The sequence below is a fragment of the Rhinopithecus roxellana genome, chromosome 11 (assembly GCF_007565055.1).
Source record: "Rhinopithecus roxellana isolate Shanxi Qingling chromosome 11, ASM756505v1, whole genome shotgun sequence".
Taxonomy (NCBI): Eukaryota; Metazoa; Chordata; class Mammalia; order Primates; family Cercopithecidae; genus Rhinopithecus; species Rhinopithecus roxellana.
Window position 1 is genome coordinate 81956168 of NC_044559.1, and position 22789 is coordinate 81978956.

At 43.0% G+C, this 22789-nt stretch overlaps 1 pseudogene; it reads left to right on the plus strand.

Annotated features, from left to right (window-relative positions):
- Nucleotides 1–21175: 21175 nt before the first annotated feature.
- Nucleotides 21176–22173, plus strand: LOC104680998 (annotated as a pseudogene).
- Nucleotides 22174–22789: the final 616 nt, after the last annotated feature.

Consider the following 22789-nt stretch of genomic DNA (forward strand, 5'->3'; position numbering starts at 1 on the left):
AGCACAGACTAAAATCAAGTAAAAAGAAAAATCCATAAATCACATGATTACAAACCCTATTAAGTTATAAAGGAGTCAAACAATGGGCTGAAACAGAAAAAAAGGAGCTCAGAAAGGGAATGGAGGTGCGGAAAGGTGAAGGGTCCTACCCCAGGTCACCACAGTTAGTGGTAAGGCCAGAACCCCCGTCTCCTAACTGCTAGGATCTTTTGACTACATCACGTGTGTTGTCTGCTTTGACATGGAATCTTCCCTCTGTTCTTTGGAAATCTGTGTGGATATGGAATGATCTCTTGGCTGGTTTCTAAAAGCAGACGGGAGGGCTGAGTAGGGGGAGAGGAGAGGTTTACAAGCTGGAGGTATGCTACGTGCTGCTACCTGTCTCTAAACAACTCACAGAGACAGGACACAGCAAACTTTTAGAGGGCATTGCCCTATCCTGGAAAAGACCTATAGTGTGATGTAATTCTTAGCAACAGAACATGTGTGTAGGGGGCGGGGAGGGACTTGCTGCTTTCTCTACCACCTCCATGGAAATCATCTGAGATCCCTACTGGTCCCCCTCTCCTTACTGGTTTAGGGAGGGTGGCTTGTCAGCATTTAGATTAGGCAAAGCTAAAATCATAGTGCATAGATCTAGTGCAAGGAAGGCGTGGTTATGAATAGAGAGGGTGGGTGGATAAAGAGAAATTTCACAGCCTGTAGCATTTTGTGAAAGAACAGACATTGTGTTTTCACCATAACAGGGTGGAGTGGTATTTCTCTAACAATGAGAGTTTTCACTAATGAATATAGTGACTTTGCAAATGGTGATTTAAAAAATACAATGGCTGATCCCAATAGAGTGGGAGCAGAAATAAAAATAAAAAAGTAATTAAAAATACAATGGCTAGGTCTAGTCCTTCTGGGTTTCCAGCTTTAGGCATACGGTAGACAAAACTTCAAGGATGAAGTAGTAAGATAAGAATGAGTTCACTGGCTTCAGGTTGTGCCCTGGGGAGTCAGCAGGTTCTATGATGTCATCTGAGCAGAATGAACAAAGACGAGTGAGGGTCTCAAAATGATAAAAGGTACATTTTGTAGGTTAGATTATTATTTCCAATGATTCCTTCCCAATTCTTGATTGGCTCCCTGTTATATTATACCTCTATATGCTTTGCCATGGCTTTCTTGACACTGTGGAAGACACAGTATATTCCCTGCTCCACTGATACTGGTCTTGGCCATATGACTTGCTTTGGCTAGTGGAATGTTAGCAGATCTGATGTGTGCGGAGTGCATAAACGTCCCATGTAGCTCCCGGCTCCACAAAGCATGGCATGATGCAATCAAAGCCATGCTTTAGAACAGTGCTTTGTTCCTAACTTTTATTTGAGAGTTAGGGTGTACCTGTGCAGGTTTGTTACAAAGTTGTGTGTATATATATATGTGTATATATACACATATATGTACGTATATACACACATATATATGTGTATATATACATATATATGTATGTGTGTATATATGTGTATATATACATATATATGTATGTGTGTATATATGTGTATATATACATATATATGTATGTGTGTATATATGTGTATATATACATATATATGTATGTGTGTATATATGTGTACACACACACACACATATATATATATAATTTTTTTTTTTTTTTGAGACAGAGTCTTGCTCTATTGCCCAGACTGGAGTGCAGTGGCACAATCTCAGCTCACTACAACCTCTACTTCCCAGGTTCAAGAGATTCTGCTGCCTCAGCCTACCAAGTACCTGGGATTACAGGTGCATGCCACTACGCCCAGCTAATTTTTGTGTGTTTAGTAGAGATGGGATTTCGCCATGTTGGCCAGGTTGGTCTCGAATTCCTGACCTCAGGTGATCCACCTGCCTTGGCCTCCCAAAGTACTGGGATTACGGGCATGAGCCATCGGGCCTGGCCTACAAAGGTATATTGCATGATGCTGAGGTTTGGGATATAACTGAACCCATCACACAGGTAGTGGATATAGTACTACTGTGGTTTTTTTCAGGTAGTTTTTCAGCTCCTGCTGCCCTCCGTCTCTCTCCTCTCTTGGGTAGTAGTCTCCAGGATCCACTGTTGCCATCTTTATGAGCACCCAACGTTTAGCTGCCACCTATAAGTGAAACATGCAGTATTTGCTTTTCCGTTTCTGCATCAGTTCACTTAGGATAATGGCCTCTAGCTGCATTCCATGTTGCTGCAAAGGGCGTGATTTCATTGTTTTTTATGACTGTAGTACATGGTGTACATGTACCACATTTTTGTTATCCAGTCACTCTTGATGGGCATCTGGGTTGATGCCAAGTTTTTGCTATTGTAAATAGTGCTGCGATTAACATATGAATGCATGTGTCTGTTTGGTAGAATAATATATTTTCCTTTGGGTATATATCCAGGAATGGTGTTACTGGGTCAAATGGTAGTTCAACTCTTAGTTCTTTGAGAAATCTCCGAACTGCTCTCCACAGTGGCTGGACTAATTTACATTCCTACCAAGAGTGTATCAATGGCCTCCTTTCTCTTCACAGCCTCATGGATTTTGTGAAACAGTCAAAAAATAACAGGACAGTGTTTCTTAGGGTGTGTTCCCAGGACCAGGAAATTGTTAGAAATGCAAATTCTTGGTTCAGACCTACCAAACCGGAGACTCCAGGGTGGGTCCAGAAATCCATGTTTTAAAAAGCCCTCCAGGGGCAGGTGCAGTGGCTCACCACGCCTGTAACCCCAGCACTTTCAGAGGCTGAGGCAGGTGGATCACCTAAGGTCAGGAGTTCAAGACCAATCTGGCCAACATGGTGAAAGCCTGTCTCTCTTAAAAATACAAAAATTAGCCGGATGAGGTGGCGGGTGCCTGTAATCCCAGCTACTAGGGAGGTTGAGGCAGGAGAATTGCTTGAACCCAGGAGGCGGAGGTTGCAGTGAGCTGAGATGGCACCACTGTACTCCAGCCTGGGCAACAAGAGCAAAACTCCATTTCAAAAAAAAAAAAAAAAAGCACTCCAAGTCTATGTTTTTTTTTTTTTTTTTGAGACGAAGTCTCGCTCTGTCGCCCAGGCTGGAGTGCAGTGGCCGGATCTCAGCTCACTGCAAGCTCCGCCTCCCGGGTTCACACCATTCTCCTGCCTCAGCCTCCCGAGTAGCTGGGACTACAGGCGCCCGCTACCTCGCCCGGCTAGTTGTTTGTATTTTTTTTAGTAGAGACGGGGTTTCACCCTGTTAGCCAGGATGGTCTTGATCTCCTGACCTCGTGATCCGCCCGTCTCGGCCTCCCAAAGTGCTGGGATTACAGGCTTGAGCCACTGTGCCCGGCCTCCAAGTCTATGTTTTAAAGCACTCCAGGTGATTCAGATACATGCTAAATTTTGAGATTCACTGCTTAGGACAATTCTCTTTCGGTTGTCAAGAGTCTGGAGTGAGGGTCTCATGCTGGGAAGAGTTTCTGAAGAGCCACAGTAGAATCAGGAGGCACCTCCCTTGAGGGTAAGGAAATATGAGAGATTCTAACTACTCATCTGGCCCCAGAGCAGCAAGATTAAGGTGGTCAAGGCATAAGTAGTGTAGGCATTCATCCATTCACTTCTTCATTCATTTGCTCAAGAATCCTTTCTTAGCAATGACTATGAGCAGGTGTTGAACTGGGTCTGGGAGATAGAATTCTGGAAAAGAGGATGTTGTTGCCCTGTGAGGAACTCACATCTAGTGGCATCAGCTCTGTTCTGGATAGAGCAAAATTTCAAATGCTTACTCATCTCTTTCTCTTTCCCTTTTTCTTTAGAGGTTAATGAGCATTAACTTTTTGATCAACTTCAGGGTCTTCAATGAAGAGGATCATTGCCATCATTGATTGAGTACTTACCATGAGCTAGACCCTGATCTAAGATATTTGTGGCTATTAAACCTTCACAATAGCTCCACGAGGTAGAGCCTACAATTATCCACATGGTACAGATAAGTGAATCAAGGTATGTGGAGGATAGCATTCTGCCTACTTTCCTACAAACTCTTTTTTTTTTTTTTTTGAGACGGAGTCTCGCTCTGCTGCCCAGGCTGGAGTGCAGTGGCCGGATCTCAGCTCACTGCAAGCTCCGCCTCCTGGGTTTACGCCATTCTCCTGCCTCAGCCTCCTGAGTAGCTGGGACTACAGGCGCCCGCCACCTCGCCCGGCTAGTTTTTTGTATTTTTTAGTAGAGATGGGGTTTCACCGTGTTAGCCAGGATGGTCTCGATCTCCTGACCTCGTGATCCGCCCGTCTCGGCCTCCCAAAGTGCTGGGTTTACAGGCTTGAGCCACCGCGCCCGGCCCTACAAACTCTTAAGTGCAGAAATGGGATTTGATCTCAGCCAGCCACCGTGCTGATGACATCTTTCAACCTGCTGGGCTGGCAGGATATTGAAAATTCCAGGAGAAACGAGGTAAATAGTATATTGTAAGAACAGAACCTTGGAGGGCACAAGCAGAAAACAACTTCATCTTTTCCCTACCATGTGCTTGAACCTGCTCTGTGGATCTAGTTCCCCTCTGCCCTCTGGGTGTGTCTAGGGCAGGTCCCCTGATGTTTCTAGTCACCTGTAGATAATAAAAGGTTTTCCAGTTACTTATTGTCACAAAGATAATCTCATTTCAGTAAAAAAAACAAAAACAAAAACAAAAAAAAACCAGTCGTAGGTGTTAATCTAAGATTCTTCTTAAAGCTCCTGCTGTGCTGGGCCTGGAATAGGGCAGGGCTGGTTTCCTCTCGACTTCCTCACCTTGGTCCTCCACTCTCAACTCCTGCTACTTTCTCTATGGCTCCAGCTACGCATTAGGAGAGGGAATAGGGAGGACATATCAGGGACAGGAAAGGTCAAGTTTGACTGGCAGCAATGTCATATGGCGATGGATTCTGCTGGCTGTAGTGGATGATTCAGGCTGACTCCGGGCTTGGAGGAATTTCAAAGCAGATCATTTTTTGGGTTCTCTGGAGGCCTACACTGGGAACATTAGACTGTACTGCCTGTGTCATGCCTCAGACGCATGTTCTCTTTGACTGTTTATGTTTTTTCCCTCAGCTCCCCGGAATCCTGGGTCCTTTCCCAGTTTAGGTTTGAAACCCCCTCCAGGCCAGTTCTCTCTCCTGAGTGGTCATCCGGTTCACAAGAAACATTCATGTATCCTTTGTCCACAAAACACTGGGAATACTGGTGTGTCTGTGCTCAGCCACTCTTCCATTCAGTTTCTCTGGCTACTGGCTGCTGCCTTTCTGCTTGAGATGGTTTGGCTGTGTCCCCACCCAAATCTCATCTTGAATTGTAGCTCCCATAATTTCCATGTGTTGTGGGAGGGACCCAGTGGGAGACAATTGAATCATGGGGCAGTTTCCTGCATACCGTTCCCTGGCAGTGAATTAGTCTCATGAGATCTGATGATTTTATAAGGGGTTTCCCCTTTTGCCTGGCTCTCATTCTGATTGCTTGCCACAGTGTAAGATGTACCTTTCTCCTTCCGCCATGATTGTGAGGCCTCCCCCGCCACGTGGAATTGTGAGTCCATGAAAATCTTTTTCTTTATAAATTACCCAGTCTCAGGTGTATCTTTATTAGCAGTGTGAAACAGGCTAATATACTGCTTTTCTGGTATGCATCAGATTAGTCCACCGTGTTCACTGCCTTCTGCAGACTCGATGAACACATGTCAAACCCTCTAAGTAGGACGGGAGGAAAGTACCATAACTCTCTAGCAACTTTTTGAAAAGAGATGTTACAATTTCCAATCATACTTCAACCCCAGTCCTCTTATGTCTCAGAGGTATGTGAGGGATAAGGGTAATAAAACCGGGCTAGCCAAGTCCTTTGCAAGTTTTGCTTGGTTGGCTTCAGCCACCACCAAGATAGAAAGAGTCCCATGAAATCTCCTTATTATTATTATTATTATAAATTATGCATTTCTTATGATTCCCTCAAGAGCTCCCTTCCCATACCCTTTACTTCCAAGGACTTGAGAGCTTTTTTATTTGCATTTAAAGAGAAAACTTTAAGAATTTGAGAAGTGTGTAGGCTGAGTTTTTATTTATTGTTTAAAATTGTAGCTAACAATTCATTAAAGATGTATCAATCTTTAAAATTGAGATAGGAAATAAAATAAGAAAAAAAGGGGCACAGCCTCATCAAGGTTATCCCAAATGTGGTGGGGCAGAGATCTACTAACACACTCTATTGATTCACTGATTCCATAAATCAATTTTATATGCCCCTCCCCTGACCCCGACTTCTCTGACAAACTTCAGCAGACAGCCACAATAGCAAGATTTATATACCTTTTCCTGAGTGAGGGAGAAAAGGAAAGTGAACCATGTGATATAAATTTTTGAAGAGAGAACTAAGGAAGGGAATAAGGACAGAGCTCTACCATATGTTGTTGGAAATCTGATTTAAAATTTCCCGAGCAATTGGAAGTAGGGACTAGGAATTACAGCACTCTTTCATTCAAACTCCTAAATTGTGCGAGTTCCAAATTTGGGATTTCTACAAAGCCCTTCAGAAGGACTGAGATACCTGTATTTTTCTACCCTTAGGCTCACCAAAGAAATATGAACAGTCTATAAAGCAGAATGTACTCCATTTTGAAGTAACAAAATTACTTATTTTTGATGTGTAGTCATTTAAATCATTAGTATTGATTAAACGATAAATTAATTTAGCAAATAATTACTGACTACCTAATATGTTGCTTACACTGTATTAGGGGATTGAGAATACAATGATGAACAAGGAGATTCACCATCACAGAATTTTATAATTTGTCATCAGGAGTCAGATAAATAAAATGGCAGTTAAAATGTGTTGTGACAAAGGCAGGAGAAGTCCAGAGAAGGACAGGACCACATAAGCAGCCCTTAATTCCGACTGGGGCATGGTGGTAGTGCCAAGGAGGCTTCCGGGAGGAAGTGGTATTTGCACTGAAGTCTGGAGAGAGATGAGGAGTTAGTCAGATGCAAAGGAGAGATGAGTATTCAAAGAATACACACACTAAAACGTGTAAATAAAGGAGGCCCATTTGAGATGCAGAATTCTTTGATCACCAAAATATGAACTAGATCTTACAATTCAAGCAGATTGTTTTTCTAAAGTATTTGGGGGCAATGCAGAGATAAAGAACAAAGAGCCAGATTGGCATCCAACGTCCCTAAAGATGACGCAGCAAGCTTACTATTCTTGCACATGTTGGCCTCTGTCTCTGATCAATAGCTGCTCTAACGGAAACAGGCATGCCCCAAGGCCTACTGGGAGTGGAATCTGTTGCTGACGGTCCTAAAAAGATGCCAACCCAACAGACATAATTCAAGGAGTCAGAGCAAGAGTCAAACTTGAAGATGGAGATGCTTTAAAACCCCATCGCCGTCTTTTTTTTTTTTTTTTTTTTTTTTTTGACATAGAGTCTCACTCCGTAGCCCAGGCTGGAGTGCAGTGACATCATCATAGCTCACTGCAGTCCCAAACTCTTGGGCTCTAGCTATCCTCCTGCCTCAGTCTCCTGAGTAGCTGGGACTACAAGTGTGTGCCACCACGCCATGCTAATTACTTTTTTTTTTTTTTGGTAGAGATGGGTTCTTGCTACGTTGCCTAGGCTGGTCTCAAACTCCTTAACTCAAGCGATCCTTCTGCTTTGACCTCCCAAAGTGCTGGGATTACAGGCATGAGCCACTGTGCCTGGCCTGTGTGTTATTTTTTCTCTAGAGTAAGAGCAATCCTTGGAAGAAGAAAGGCTGTTTCTAGCCTGACCTAAAGCCTTTTAGAGACTCCTGAGATACCAAAAATGATAAAATATCAAGTGTTTCCTTGTTAAGAGGTAGATGCTTTTAATGAGTAACATTGCAGTGTGACTGTGCTATTAGCAAGGATTTATTTTTAAAAGCCATTACTTCAGAGGATAGTGATTAAGCATGGGGACACTGGAGCCTGGGCAGCCTGAGTTCAAATTCTGGTCTAGCATTTATTAGCCGTGTGATCTTGGGCACATGATGTGGTCTTTCTGTACCTCAGTTTCCAATCTATAAAATAGACATAGCAGTATCTCCTCATAGGGTTTTTGTGAGGGTTAAATGTCTTAGAAAAGTACCTAGATTCTTACAACAGTTTGCACTATGCAAGTGTTAGTTATTATTATTGTTGTTATTGTTTTAATGTACTCCAAGCAGTGTCATCTGGTTGACACTGTTGAGTTTTGTCTTGAATGTCATTTTTTTTTTTTTTAAACTCTTGTCAGGGTATCTCTATGGCTGTAAGTTCTTTTGCTGATAATTTCAAAATTCTAAGTTTGAGGCCCTTTGTGAGCTGAGTCCTGGGCCAGATGGTATCTTGGCACCCCCTTGTGAAATGGGATGCTTGCCCCTGCTTCTGAGAGTGGTAAGGGTTCTACTTCAAACCTTCCACTCAAGGGAGCGCTCCCTCCCTGCCCCCAGTGGCATACAACCTTGGGAGCCGGGCTGTGGCTGGGCTTCCGGGATGAAAATTCAGTGAGTAAGGGCAGGGTGGGAAGGGTGAGCCTCCAACACAAGCTGCAGACACACTAGTTGTTGGATTCAGTCACTCAGCTGATCACCAGGGTGTGACTCTTTCTTTCCCTTTAAATGTCAGATTCTGTTCTCCCTCCTGCTAATAGTCAAAAGTGATGGTGTGTCCAATTGGCACAGAACAAATTTTACATTGCTAACAGGTTCCCTGGCACAATGCAAAGGGCCCATGTACCAGTACTTGCAGTACCCACAGAGGGCTGTGGTAATCCCTTTCCCTATATATAGCTGTGACTGTCACCATCCAACCTGCGGGTGGTATGCTGTCGCCACCTGCATACCTTACAGAATTCATGTGTCACCTAACAGCTTCCCGCTGCTGCCCTAGCTAGAGCCCAGTATGTAGGAAGAATGGCACAAAACTGGCATGGAAGCTGAGTGAGTGGGACTCAAGGCGCAGACAGGGGTGTCCTCACCTCCAAGGTCACACTGAGCTTCGTGGTGACCTTGGCTCCGACCTCATGGTCAGAGCTTTGATGCTGGCACCAATAGCCCAACTTAGATGCCTGCTCTGCATCCTGCCAAATCTTGGCCACATTCCAGCGCCACCAATTATCTTGCCTAGCAGCAGTGAGGCGGCAGTCACAACGCAGAGGTGTGTGGGTGGCTGCTCTGTGTTTCTAGGTCTGTGCTACTGGGGAGCATTCCTGCAAAATCCCTGCCACTCTTCACCCAGTGTCTGGGGCACTGGCACCTTGGGAGCTTAAAGACATGAACTGCAAATGAGAGGAAGGCATTTAGTTTTGGCAAAATGTTCCAAATCATTACAATGGCTGTGAGGAGACATTTTACGGAAGCCTTTTGAGGGGCTGGTGTGCATCATTAGCTGCTGGCAAGCATGCCATTACTTTATACCTTGCAAGCGTGGGCACCTGGAGAGGTTTGGGCGTAGGATGCCCATTGATTGAGTTATTTTTAGGGCAATTATATTCCTGGTTTCTCTTCCTGCAGGAAAAAAATTACCCACGTCAAGGTAGCATGTTTGAGCGCCCTACATTTCTAATGTGTTTTGCCTGGAGCAGACGATGAGCCTACCCACCACCTGGTGAGGAGAAATGGGTGGACAGGGGGCAGATGAATGCATTCAGCTCCCTGGACCTCCAAGCCAGAGCAGGCGGGGCATTTGGCCTCGAAGTTTTCAAATTTCTAACTGGGAAGGACAACATTTAAAATTTTTACTGTGACTATTGAGAAAGACCTAAGTAAAACAAAAAAATTCTCTAGCATTTATACTCTGCATATAATCAGGAGGAATTCTCTAAAGAAGTGGCTTCCAAACTACGTTTTTAAATTGGAGGGGTTTCTAAAAAAATGTGAAATCGTATGCTGCATAACATACAACATCACCACCAACAACAGGAAACTCTCCCTGATGGTCACAGAGGCCACACCAACTCTTTCTCCAGGTACTTGGAGGTGGCTCCACAGATTTCCAACATCCATGGTGGTGCCAAACTCTCTCTTTGGTTTGACTTCACATTATCCCTCTCATTCCCAAAGCTTTCCTGATTTAATCTCTCATATTTGCAAGAGGGCCTTGTCTTTGGGGCAATCAGGTGTCATCAGTGAGTTTTGACAGAGAAGCTCCAAGAGCCTGGGCATTTTATTCTGCATGATTCCAGCGGTGAGATGTGGCGTGCTTGGAGATCTGAGACACCTCTCCTCATCTGACTTGGTGATGGCCAGTGCTTGGCAAAGCTTAGTAATTTGTTGAATCATCTGTTATTCAATACATATGCACTGCACGTCTTCTCTATGCTGCCAGCATTCCAGATTGAGCTCACGGATCTTAAATTCTCAAGTGGGAAGAGGAAAGAAATAAGGAGACAAACAAGCCGACAAAAATGATTATTTCAGTTAGTGATAAGTACTATGAAGAGAACAAAGCAGGTTAATGGGATAGAGAGAGATTGACAGGTCAGATGGAGTTGGAGGTGGGAGCTGGGGAGTCGTTCTTCAGATTGGGGCTCAGGGAAGGCTTTACCTAGGAGTAATATTTAAACTGAAACCTGAATGGTGAGAAGATATCCAGCTAAGAGAAACCCATGGTATTCCTGGCAGATGAACAGCAGGTGCAGCCCATGAGGGGGAACACGCCTGGCTTGTTTGAAGAGCAGAAAGCTGGCTAGTATGACAGAGACCTTAGGGACCAGAGGAACAGTGGCACAAGATGCGGACAGAGGCAATATGGAAGGCCTCGTCACACAGGCCAAGGCTAGGCATTTGGGTTTTATTCTAAGAGTAATGAGACTGAATTGGAGGATTTTAAGGCTTTCTCTCACCTGAGCCTCATTCCCTTTTTTCAGTGTGTGCAATGAGATAATATCCAAAAGATGTGCAAATTTAGTATTGCCACCCTGTTAACAACTAAAACCTACAGCTTCAGTACCATAAGACGGTAAAGAAAGAAAGAAAGGAAAAAAAAAAAAAAAAAAAAAACCCAAAACCAAACAAAAAACAAAAACAAAAACCCCACAGCTACCACAAATGGACAAAATAATAGGATCCTAAAGAAACTACGAATGCTAGAATTTATTCATTTGACAAATTTTGTTGTTGCTACCCAGTCTAGGCTTTAAGCTGTGTGACCTTAGGCAAGTCACTAACTTCTCTTTGCCTAACTTTTCTCATCTGTAAAAGGGGGAGAATAATAGTACTTCTCTTATAATGTTGTTTTGAGAATAAAATGTTTGTAAAATGTGTAGAACACATGGTAAACATGATATATGTTTGCTATTATTCTATATGCAAAGGCACAATTGACTGATACATTTGTTCATCTATTTCACAAATATTTCTTGAGTAGCTGCCATGTACTTGGTGCTGTACTGAGTGCTGAGATGCAATTATGAACAGACCAGACTTGGTCCCTGCCTGGCACCTGGCTTCTTGCACCTTACTCTATGTAAAAAGAGGCATGGGGTTGCTGACGAGGGACCCACTAGCTTTGGCCAATGTATGTGGAAAGGGACGAGGAATGGTACAAGGGTTGCTTTATTACACCAGGAACCCTGGGAGTCTAACCCAGGTCCTATCCCCTAGAAGCTCCCCCTGGACTCTGCAGATAATATTCAAATATAAGGAGAATTTCCTTGGAAGAACCATCTGGTGGCAGTGAGCACAGGCACACACTGGGTCCTCAGCCTCTGCTGCCCTCTAGTTAACTGACATGAACCCTGACACAGCAATAACACATCTTCCTGTCCTCAAAGAATCCTTTAGAGGCAGTGCTTCTTGTGCAGAAATAAGACCTTTGCAGGAATCAGAATGGGGCCAGCTGCCTTTGGGCCATACTCCTAGGGCCTACAGAAATAACTACCATTGGCATCCATGGTCATGGGCTATATGTTTCTGGAAGATGGCATCCATCATTTCTTTTGATTTGAATTTGACAATTAAAGTAAGATGGCCCAGTGGTTAATGATTCATCTGGATAATATTTTTAGATAAAGTATTCAAAGGTAAATTCACTTTCTTTGTGTTGTCTAAACTCTCCAGATCGAAAAACCTGAGATAAAGCATGTACGTGCTATTTCTATTAGAGCAGGATGAAGGGACAAAAGAAGAGTGGCAGGCAGGGAGGGAGGGAGCCAATAGGAGGGTGTGTTACCAAGTTGGTCACTGCTAATTGTTTGATCCCAAGGGACCATCACAACTGTCTTCCGAGAAGCCAAATAAACTGTGTATCCAAATAGTTCATTGGAGAGAAGAAAGAGCACTCTGTTCATTGATTCCTGTCAAAGGTTTTTCCCATGAGGTGTTAACTCCTCCATACTTTCATTTTGCACATGCACAGATGCCAGGGGAGGTGTCATCCCCAGACCTCTGTGTCAAAAGAGAACCCCCAGAGCAAGAAACAGGAAACATCAAGTGCAGGTAAGGCGTGCCCTTTTTACCTATGTGAAGTTGCTCAGAGCCTAATGTAGCATTGGCCTCTGCAGCAGCTGGGACAATGGATAGGTGAGGCTGAGAGAATGTGAAGTGGCCTAAGGAGTATCTGACACATGTTCATTCATTCAACAAGACGTTATCACAGACCTGCTATTTGCCAGGTAAGGTGATAAGAAATGGTGACGCAGAAGTGACCAACACAACACAGGCTCAGGCTCCACTCTCAGGGAACCCACTGTTTTTGGTTGTAAGTTTAAAAGTAGACAAGTATTTAAAATAAGATCTATTGGCCGGGCGCGGTGGCTCAAGCCTGTAATCCCAGCACTTTGGGAGGCCGAGACGGGCGGATCACGAGGTCAGGAGATCGAGACCATCCTGGCTAACACGGTGAAACCCCGTCTCTACTAAAAAATACAAAAAAACTAGCCGGGCGAGGTGGCGGGCGCCTGTAGTCCCAGCTACTCAGGAGGCTGAGGCAGGAGAATGGCGGTAAACCCGGGAGGCAGACCTTGCAGTGAGCTGAGATCCGGCCACTGCACTCCAGCCCAGGTGACAGAGCGAGACTTCGTCTCAAAAAAATAAATAAATAAATAAATAAATAAAATAAAATAAGATGTATTAAAGTAAGTGCTCAATAGTTATTTGTTATTATTAGTTTTATTTGTGGCACTGTTGGAAATGAGTAACAGAGCTCCAAGGTATCTCTATTGGTGACCTGCTCATAAGCCAGGGCACAAAATGATTCCATGATTCTTAAAATAATGTATGTTTAATATATGCTTATCAGAAATGCAATATTAAGCATGATGTTTTACCCTAAGTATGTCAATTTTTAATCCTTAGAGTGCTAAAATGGCAAAAAGAATAGAACACCTGAACAGGTGCCAAAGGTCTCAAAAGGGAGTTGAGTTTTAGGAAACTGGCTGTAAGTCATGTGACCTTATTCCCCTTAAAGGGAAAAACTTATGGAACACAGCTGATTCTCATATTTGTACTGATTGGTTGCATCTTGCCAGGAGAAGAATGTGAATTCAAGTTTAAATTCAGAGCTTCTGCTGACTTAAAAAAAATAGGGTATGTGCCCCCTTCTATCTTCCGGCTATATGGTGCAGAGTCTACCGATGGGAATATGCCTAGCAAAGAACTTCGTTTATGGAGTCATCTAGATCTGGATTCAAATCCTGGCTTCACATTTTCTAGCTGTGTGATCTTGGACAGGTCACTTAATCTGTTGTAAATTTTCTTATTTATACGTGAAGGTTGTTGCGAGGATTAAAGGAGACATGTACAGTACTTAACATAAGGCTACTTATGGGTAGAGTGTGAGCTCTATAATAGTTAGCTCTTATTAGTTTTATTTTGTGTGACAATGCCCAATACATCTGTTAGCTCCTTTCTTGGGGATTTCTGCTGTATGTTCACAAGCCAGGATGAATGGGTGGGAACGTGAAACGGTTAAAGTTCAGCTGTAACAATTGGACAAACAATATTGACTTAAACATGGTAGGAATATATTTCCCTTTTACTTTAAAGTCAGAAAGTAGGCTCTCCTTCATGAAATCCCCAGAAATTGGCACCTAGTCTACTGTGTGGCCTCCATTTCCCAGTCATCTCATGGTCCAATATGGTGGTTCTAATTCTAGCCATTAGGTTTTCATTCCAGCCAATGGGAAGGAGGAAGGAGATTGAATAGGACAAAGAGTGATGCCGGCTATTTCTTTAAGAAGGTGCTGCATGAACTTCTGTTTACATCTCATTGGCCAACATGTAGTTCCACGGCTTCACCTAGCTGCCAGGGAATATGTATTATTCTGGGTAGCTGTCCAGCTAAAATTTTTATTACTATGGAAAAGAGAGAGAATGGTCAGTAGGGGCCAATTATCAGACTGTCACAGAGAGCCACTTTCTGGGGCAGCCAATGCGGGGAGACTTTCGGGAGTCTGATGGAGCTTAATGACACAGGGAAAAGTAATGATTAAAAGTAGTCGGTGTCTGATAAATTTGATCTTATCAAGAAAATATCATCAAGAATTACTCTAATACTATAAGGGGTCCATCCCTGCTTGCTGACCAGCAACCCCTCAATATATTGTCCACTGCAATAGCACTGGCAACATGTGACACTAGAGCATTTGAAATGTGGCTGGTCCGCATTGCTGTAAGTGTAACATACACACTAGATTTTGAAGACTTAGTATAAAAAGTGTAAAATAGCTCATTAAGCTTTATCATGCTGAAGTGATAAATTGTCTATATTGGATTAAATAAATTATATTATTAAAATTAATTTCACCTGCTTATTTTTACTTTTTATTTTATTTTATTTTGAGACAGGGTCTCACTCTGTCACCCAGGCTGGAGTGCAGTGGTGCGATCTCAACTCACTGCAACCTCCACCTCTCGGGCTCAAGCCATCCTACCACCTCAGCCTACCAAGTAACTAGGACCACAGGTGTGCAACACCATGCCTGGCTAAATTTTTTTTTTTTTTTTTTTTTTTTTTGTGGAGACGGGGTTTCATCGTGTTGCCCAGGCTGGTCTCGAACTCCTGGATTCAAGCGATCTGCTTACCTCAGCCTCCCAAAGTGCTGAAATTACAGACATGTGCCATTGCCCTGGCCTATTTTTACTTTTTAATTTAAAATTACATATGTTGATTGTGCTGTATTTTTACTGGAAAACACTGACTGTTCTAAGTCTCATAATAGAGCCTGTGTCCTCAGAAAGCAGGTTCTGTATAGTCCTGAGAGGGATCGCTCTCTGAATGACTGATTAAATGGATGACAAATTTCCTGACATGGGACTCAAAGATCAAGATTTTGGTAACATGCTTGGAAGTGCTGTCTGAGGGAGATGGTTCTGTGTTCCTTGCCCTTGGTAGGCTTGTCCCCATAGGGGACAGATCTCAATGTCACCACACCCAAGAGCATCTGAGTGGACTCCACCTCATGCTACGGCTCTAGTTCAATGAACCATTCTAGGATTCCATTTTAGGATTACCTTTAGCATTTCTAGAATATTTTCCACATAGTGAGAAACTGGCTAATATTGCAAGTGATCTCCTGGGGAGGGGTGATGTGTCTGAATTTCAACTTAGAAAATTGGAATGTTAAGGAAATATATTTGCCAATCTAGTCTGCGTATTTTTATTTCTCTTCCTGTCAAGGATCCTTAATTATCCAGGACAATGGTTCTAGTGGCAATATCAGTATCACTAGGGAACTTGTTAGAAATGGAAGTTCTCAGGCCCTACCCCAGACCTAATGGATCAGAAACTGTGGTGGGGCCCTGTGGCTCATGCTTGTAATCCTAGCACTTTGGAAGGCTGAGAAGGGAGGGGATCCCTTGAAGCCGGGAGTTTGAGTTCAGGCTGGGTGACAAAGTGAGATGCCATCTTTACAAAAGTTTAAGAAAAATCTCAAAAAGAAAAAAAAAAAAAAAAAAGTTGGCTGGATGTGGTGGCACATGCCTGTAGTCCCAGCTACTCAGGAGGCTAAGGTAGGAGGATCGCTTGAGCACAGGAGGTCAAGGCTGCAGTGAGTTATGATTGAGCCAGTCCTGGGTGTTTTAACAAGCCCTCCAAATGATTTGATTTAAATTAGTTTGAGAATCATTAGTTTAAAGCTATAGTTTTCTTGCCACATGTATCTTCACTCCCCATAAGGCATATTCAGTATATTTTTAAGTTAAAGGGTCATCCTGTTTAATGCTGCATATTATGAGGAGATATGCCATGAGAGGATAGCATATGCAGGAATTGTTACTTCTGGGCTGTAAATAAATGTGATATTACATTTCTTGCTGGTTTCTAAGTCAGTAAAATTTGGTAAGAAAAATAGTTTTGAAAAAAATCTAAAAAATAGAAGCAATGGAGGCTGTGTTTTGGGGGGTTTGAGTCTCCTTAGCCCTCCTCACCCAAACTTCACTGCTGAGTCCCACTCCTGGGTTTCCTGGAATTCCACCCTGGAAGCAGCCATGGCTGTGAGCAGCCAATCTGTCCATGCTCTACTTGTTAGCTCTGGTGGCCACCCCATCCTCCCATCTGCTTGCAGCCTCTGCTCCTCATCTCTCCACTCCCCGTCCTGATTCCTATCTCTGAGTGGCATTCTCTAAGCTGTACTCACTTTCACTTTTAGTCACGGTGAGTAGTTTCCCGCTGCAGGGGCTTACCCTTTCCTAATCTCTTAAGTCTGTCCTCAACTCCACGGATATTCAAACTTTGTTCTTCTTCCAAGGCACAGATTCTGTAACTCCGCTCTTGAAATTTGGTGTGTCATGACAGGTTCAGCCAGCAGCAGCAGCAGGGGAAATATCTGGCACCATCCGTCACTAAACACTTGGGAAGACAGACGACAGGCACAGGCAATGGCCCACATCCCTGCTTGCTGACCAGCTGCCCCTCAAGCCCACCATGGGAGACTGATCTTTGCCCCAGAAACTCTTAGTGCTCTTGAGTTTCTTGAGCTGCTGATGGAAAGTGCTGCGTCCCCAGCACTCCCGCCAGCAAGCCTTCTTGCCCTTTGGGACGGGGATTAGGTAGGATGGGTGGGGCAGCGATGGGATGTTAGTGGATCTGAAAACTGATGCCTTGGCCTTTCCAGCTCTTTCGTGACAGGCATCAACAATGTGTACAGCATTTTAGAGTTTACAAACCACCTTCAGTTAGCATCATTTACAAAGTCTCACAACCACTCTAAGCGGGAGCAAGGAGTTATCATCACTGTTTTACAGATGAGATAGTGGAGAACCGGAAGGTTGCCATCTTTCCCCCAGGGGGGCTCAAACAATAAAAGCAAAGTTGGGCTTACATCCAGGTTTTATGTCAACTTGACCTTTAGTTTACCAACTCCGCCTTGCTAAGTGGATAAAATCTCACACTAACAAATCTCTAAGGACCTCTCAACAGCTTTGTTCAGTGAAGATTTGACATAGTAAATGCATTTATGGCAATCACACTCGTATTCAGTTTACAAATGGCAGTGAAATCCATGACTTTAGGTAATCTCTATAATGACCTTATGTAGAAGCTTTTTTTACTCTTGTTTTACACATGAGAAAACTCACACTCAGGAAGGATGAGTAACTTGCTCAAGATTACACAGCTACCGAGTATCACAGATGAATGTCAGTTTTCCTCACAACAGAACCTCTGTCCACTATGTACAGCTCCCCTCTGCTATGAATTCTAAACTGAAAAAAAAAAAAAAAAAAAAGGGAGATGAATAAACATAGTGAGGCAGGTTTCCCAATCCATTTCTGTTCAGAAACATAGATGCTTGGGTTTCTCCCCTATCCTTCCACAAACTCTCCCAAGCTCTAGGGGTGGTAGCCGGTAACCCAAGTGATGCTTCTGATTGGCTGAAGCTGGGAAACGCGCTATAGGGGAAAGATGCACGCAGAATACTGCAATTTAGTTTCCTCCAAACACCTCAATTTTTTCATATGGGGGTGTTTTGTTTGGATGAGTGTTTTGGGTAGGCCTTTGGGTGGGAAGTCATTGGGAGGACTGTGACCATTAGATCTTTTCAGGCCTACAATCCTAGCACTTTGGGAGGCGGAGGTAGGAGGAGGATTGCTTGAGCCCAGGAATTTGAGATCAGCCTGGGCAACATGGCAAGACCCTGTCTCTACAAATAATAATAATAAAAATAGCCGGATGTGGTGATACCCATTTGCAATCCCAGCTACTCAGGAGTTTGAGGTGGGGGGATCATTTGAGCCCAGGAGTTTGAGGCTGCAGTGAGCCAGGTTCATGCCACTGCACTCTAGCCTGGTTGATGAAGACAGACACTGTCTCAAAAATTTATTTTTATCTTTATTTTTAGAGGTAAGGTCTCGCTCTGTCACCCAGGCTAGACTGGAACTCCTGGACTCAAGTGATGCTGTCACCTCAGTCTTCCAGGTAGCTGGGGCTACAGGTATGCTACTTCTCCTGGATCCTTTTCTTTATTGTTTATGCACAATTTCTTATTCATCAGATGTTTGGCTTTCCTATATAGCAACATGACCCTAACGAAATTTCATCTGGTGAAACACTGACCTCGTTAAGATAATTTTAGATTCAAATTGCATCCTCTAAGGGCTAGCCATATCTTCCATCTTGGAAATTCCACGTAGTACCAGGAGTCACAACTCTTCTGAAAACAGACATCAGTTGTTAAATTGGTTCTTAAATATTTCCTGTCAAGGATTCTCATTGTCAGAAGACTCTAGAATCTTCAATCAGCATCAGCATCATCTGGGAGCTTGTTAGAAATGAAGCAGCTCAGGCGCTGCTTCAGGTGTCCCGAATGAGAAACTGCATTTAACAAGATCCCCAGGTGATTCACATGCACCTTTAACATTTGGGACGTAGTGTTTTAGAACACCTTTTCATTTAGTTACATACAGCTACAAGTTACTGTTTCTCAAGGGAGGTACTTGAAATTTGTTTTAATTTTAAATTCAGGGGGTTACATGTGCGGGTTAGTTATAAGGGTATATTGCGTGATGCTGAGGTTTGGGCTTCCGATCCCATCACCCATATCGTGAACATAATACCGAATAGGAAGTGTTTCAGTCCTTTCCCAACTTCCTCCCTCCCTCTCCCACTTTTGGAGTTCCTAGTGTCTATTGTTCCCATCTTTATGTCTCTGTGTACCCAATCTTTAGCTCCCGCTTATAGGTGGGAACATGCATATTTGGTTTTCTGTTCCTTTGTTAATTCACTTAGGATAGGCCGGGTGCAGTGGCTCATGCCTATCTATAATCCCAGCACTTTGGGAGGCAGAGGCAGGCAGATCACTCGAGGTCAGGAGTTCAAGACCAGGCCGGCCAATATGGTGAAACCTGTCTCTACTAAAAATACAAAAATTAGCTAGGTGTGTTGGTGGATGCCTGTAATCCCAGCTACTTGGGAGGCTGAGGCAGGAGAATCGTTTGAACTCGGGAGGCCCACTCCAGCCTGGGCAATAAGAGTGAAACTCTGTCTCAAAAAGCAAACAAAAAAATTCACATAGGATAATGGCCTCCAGCTATTATGGCTGTGTAGTATTCACAGCTACCATGGACACCCACTCTTCTGCCTTCAGTGCTGGGGCTGTGAATGGTTTATGGTTTGTAGTATTCCATGGTGTGTATGTAACACATTTCCTTTATCTGATTCACTGTTGATGGTCACCTAGGTTGATTCCATATCTTGCTATAGTGACTAGTGCTGTGAAAACCAAATGAATATAGGTGTCTTTTTGGTAGAGCAATTTATTTTCTTTTGGGCATATACCCAGCAATGGGATTGCTGAATCAAATGGTAATTCTACTTTTAGTTCTTTGAGAAATCTCCAAACTGCTTTCTACAGGGGCTGAGCTAATTTACATTCCCACCAACAGTGCATAAGCATTCCCAGGGAGGTACTTTACATTTGTTTTATGTGGTCCTCACAACAACCCTTCAGGGAAACCATTATTATCCCCAATCCCCAAAGAGGAAACTGGTTTTGAGAGATTTAATCACTTGACCAATTAGTAGTTAGTGGCTAAAATGGAATTAAAACTAGATCTGTCTACTCCTTGCAATATTTGTCTTAATATGTTTTTTCTTTCCTTTCTCAAGCCTCTTTATTAAGTCAGTTTCCAACCCCCGGCAATGTCTGCAGGTCTCTTTGAAGGTGGCATGGTAAAAAAGCAAACAATAAATAAGAAACAAAATTTTGTATCAAAGTATTGTGAATAAAAATTGTAATTTGTTTGTGGGAATGTAAATTGGCACAACTATTATGGAAAACAGTATGGAGGTTCCTAAAAAAGTTAAAAATAGAACTACCATGTGATTCAGCAATCCCACTGCTGGGTACATATCCAAGGGATATGAAATAAGTGTGATGAAGAGATATCTGCACTCCCGTGTTCACTGCAGTACTATTCACAATAGCCAGGATATGGAATCAACTTAATTGTCCTTCAATAGATTAATGGACAAAGAAAATGTAGCACATATGAACAATGGAATACCATTAGCCTTTTAAAAAAGGAAATCCTGTTTTTTTTGGACGAACCTGGAGGGCATTATGTTAAGTGAAATAAGCAGGCATAGAAAGACAAATATTACATGTCCTCACTTACAGTGGAGTGTGAAAAATGTGACTTCATAGAAGCAGAGAGTAAAATGGTAGAGGCAAAGGAAGGGGGATTGGGGAGATGTTGGTCAAATGACACAAAATTTTAGTTAGGAAGAATGAATTCAAGATATCTAGGTGCACCGTGATAAAAAAAAGTCTATTAAAATTGAAAATCTGGAAAAAATATATTTTTTTGTGCATGCATTTGTAACACATTTGTAAACATGACAAAAATGCTAACAACCCTAATATATAAAGGGTGTTTATACACCAATAAAAGCACTTTCATAGAAAAGATGAAAGACCAATTAACATGAAGAACCTCACTAGCAATCAAAAATATAAAGGAGAGATATCTTTTTCATTCCCTAAATTGGCAAAGGTTTAAAAGAAAAGATAAAACCCAATGTAGATGAGAATGAGAGCAATAGATACCCAAATTTTCTATTATTAAAAATGGTGTTTTAGAAGAATACTTAATGAAAAGGAAAGACACTTGCCATATATTAATAAGAAAGGCATGTAGAAAATGGATACAATTACTCTCTGCTCCTCCCATTAGACAGACAGCTGCATCTTCTCATGCAGCACCAGCTGTATCCCTGAGACACCATGGTGAAGGTGAAGGCCAGAGTAAATGGATTTGGCCATGTTGGGTGTCTGGTCATCAGGACTGCTTTTAACTTTGGCAAGGTGGATACTGTCACCATCAATGACCCCTTTGTTGACTTCAACTACATGATCCACATGGTCCAGTATGATTCCACCCATGGCGACTCTTGGCACCATTAAAGCTGAGAGCAGGAATTTTGTCATTGATGAAAATCCCATTACCATCTTCTAAGAGCGAGGTCCCACCAAAATCAAATGGGATGATGCTGGAGCTGATTATGTTGTGTAGTTCACCGGCATCTTCAATACCATGAGAAGGCTGGAGATGTCTTAGAGGAGGGAGCCAAAAGGGCCATCATCTCTGCCCTTTCTGCTGACACCCCCTTTTTCGTGATAGGCATGAATCATGAGAAGTACAAAAATAGCCTCAAGATCATCAGCAATGCCTCCGTACCACCAACTGCTTAGCCTCCCTGGCCAAAGTCATCCATGACAACTTTGGCATCATGGAAGAACTTGTAACTACACTCCATGCCATCGCAGCCACCCTACCCTGGATGGCCCCTCTGGGAAACTATGGCACAACGGCCACGGGGCTCTCCAGGACATCATCCCTGCATCTACTAGTGGTGCCAAGGCTATGGGCAAGGTTACCCCTGAGCTGAATGGGAAGTTCATTGGCATGGCCTTCCATGTCCCCACTGCCAACATGTTGGTCACGGACTTGACTTGCCATCTGGAGAAACCTGACAAAAATGATGACATCAAGAAGGTGGTAAAGCAGGAATTGGAGGCCCCCTCAAGGGCATCCTGTGCTACACGAGCACCAGGTTGTCTCCTCCGACTTTAACAACAACACCCACTCTTCTGCCTTCAATGCTGGGGCTGGCATTGCCCTCAACAATCACTTTGTCAAGCTCATTTCCTGGTATGACAATGAATTTGGCTACAGCAGCAGGGTGGTGGACCTCATGGCCCACAAAACCTCCAAGGAGTAAGACCCCCGACCACCAGCTGCAGTGAGAGCACGAGAGGAAGAGAGAGGCCCTCAGCTGCTAGGGAGTCCCTGCCACACTCAGTTCCCGACTACACTGAGAATCTCCCCTCCCCACAATTTCCACACAGAACCCCGTAAAGAGGGAGGGGCCTAGGAAGCCCATTTTGTCATATACCATCAATAAAGTCCCCTGTACTCAAAAAATTAATTAACTAATGAATCAAAATGTATTGAATACTAACATTATGCTAAGGAGAGTCAATTTCTGCTTGTTTTTTAAAATATAATTCTTCATCATTCAACTTGAAATTACTGCCCTTGAAGAGCTAAACTCAAATAGGAGAAATTGACATTTTCCTCTTCAATATTTTAATATGAAAAATTTCAAACATACAGAATAGTTAAAAGAATTTATACACCACCTAAATTCTACAATTAACATGTCGCCACATTTACTTTTTTATCACATATCCATCCGCCTATCTCTCCATCAATCCACTTTTTTTTTACTTTGCAGAATTTCAAAGTAAATTGCAACTATCTGTATACCTCACCCCTAAATGCTTCAGTATGAGTATCATTAACATGAGTTCAATCTTTGTTTATGGTTCTTTTAA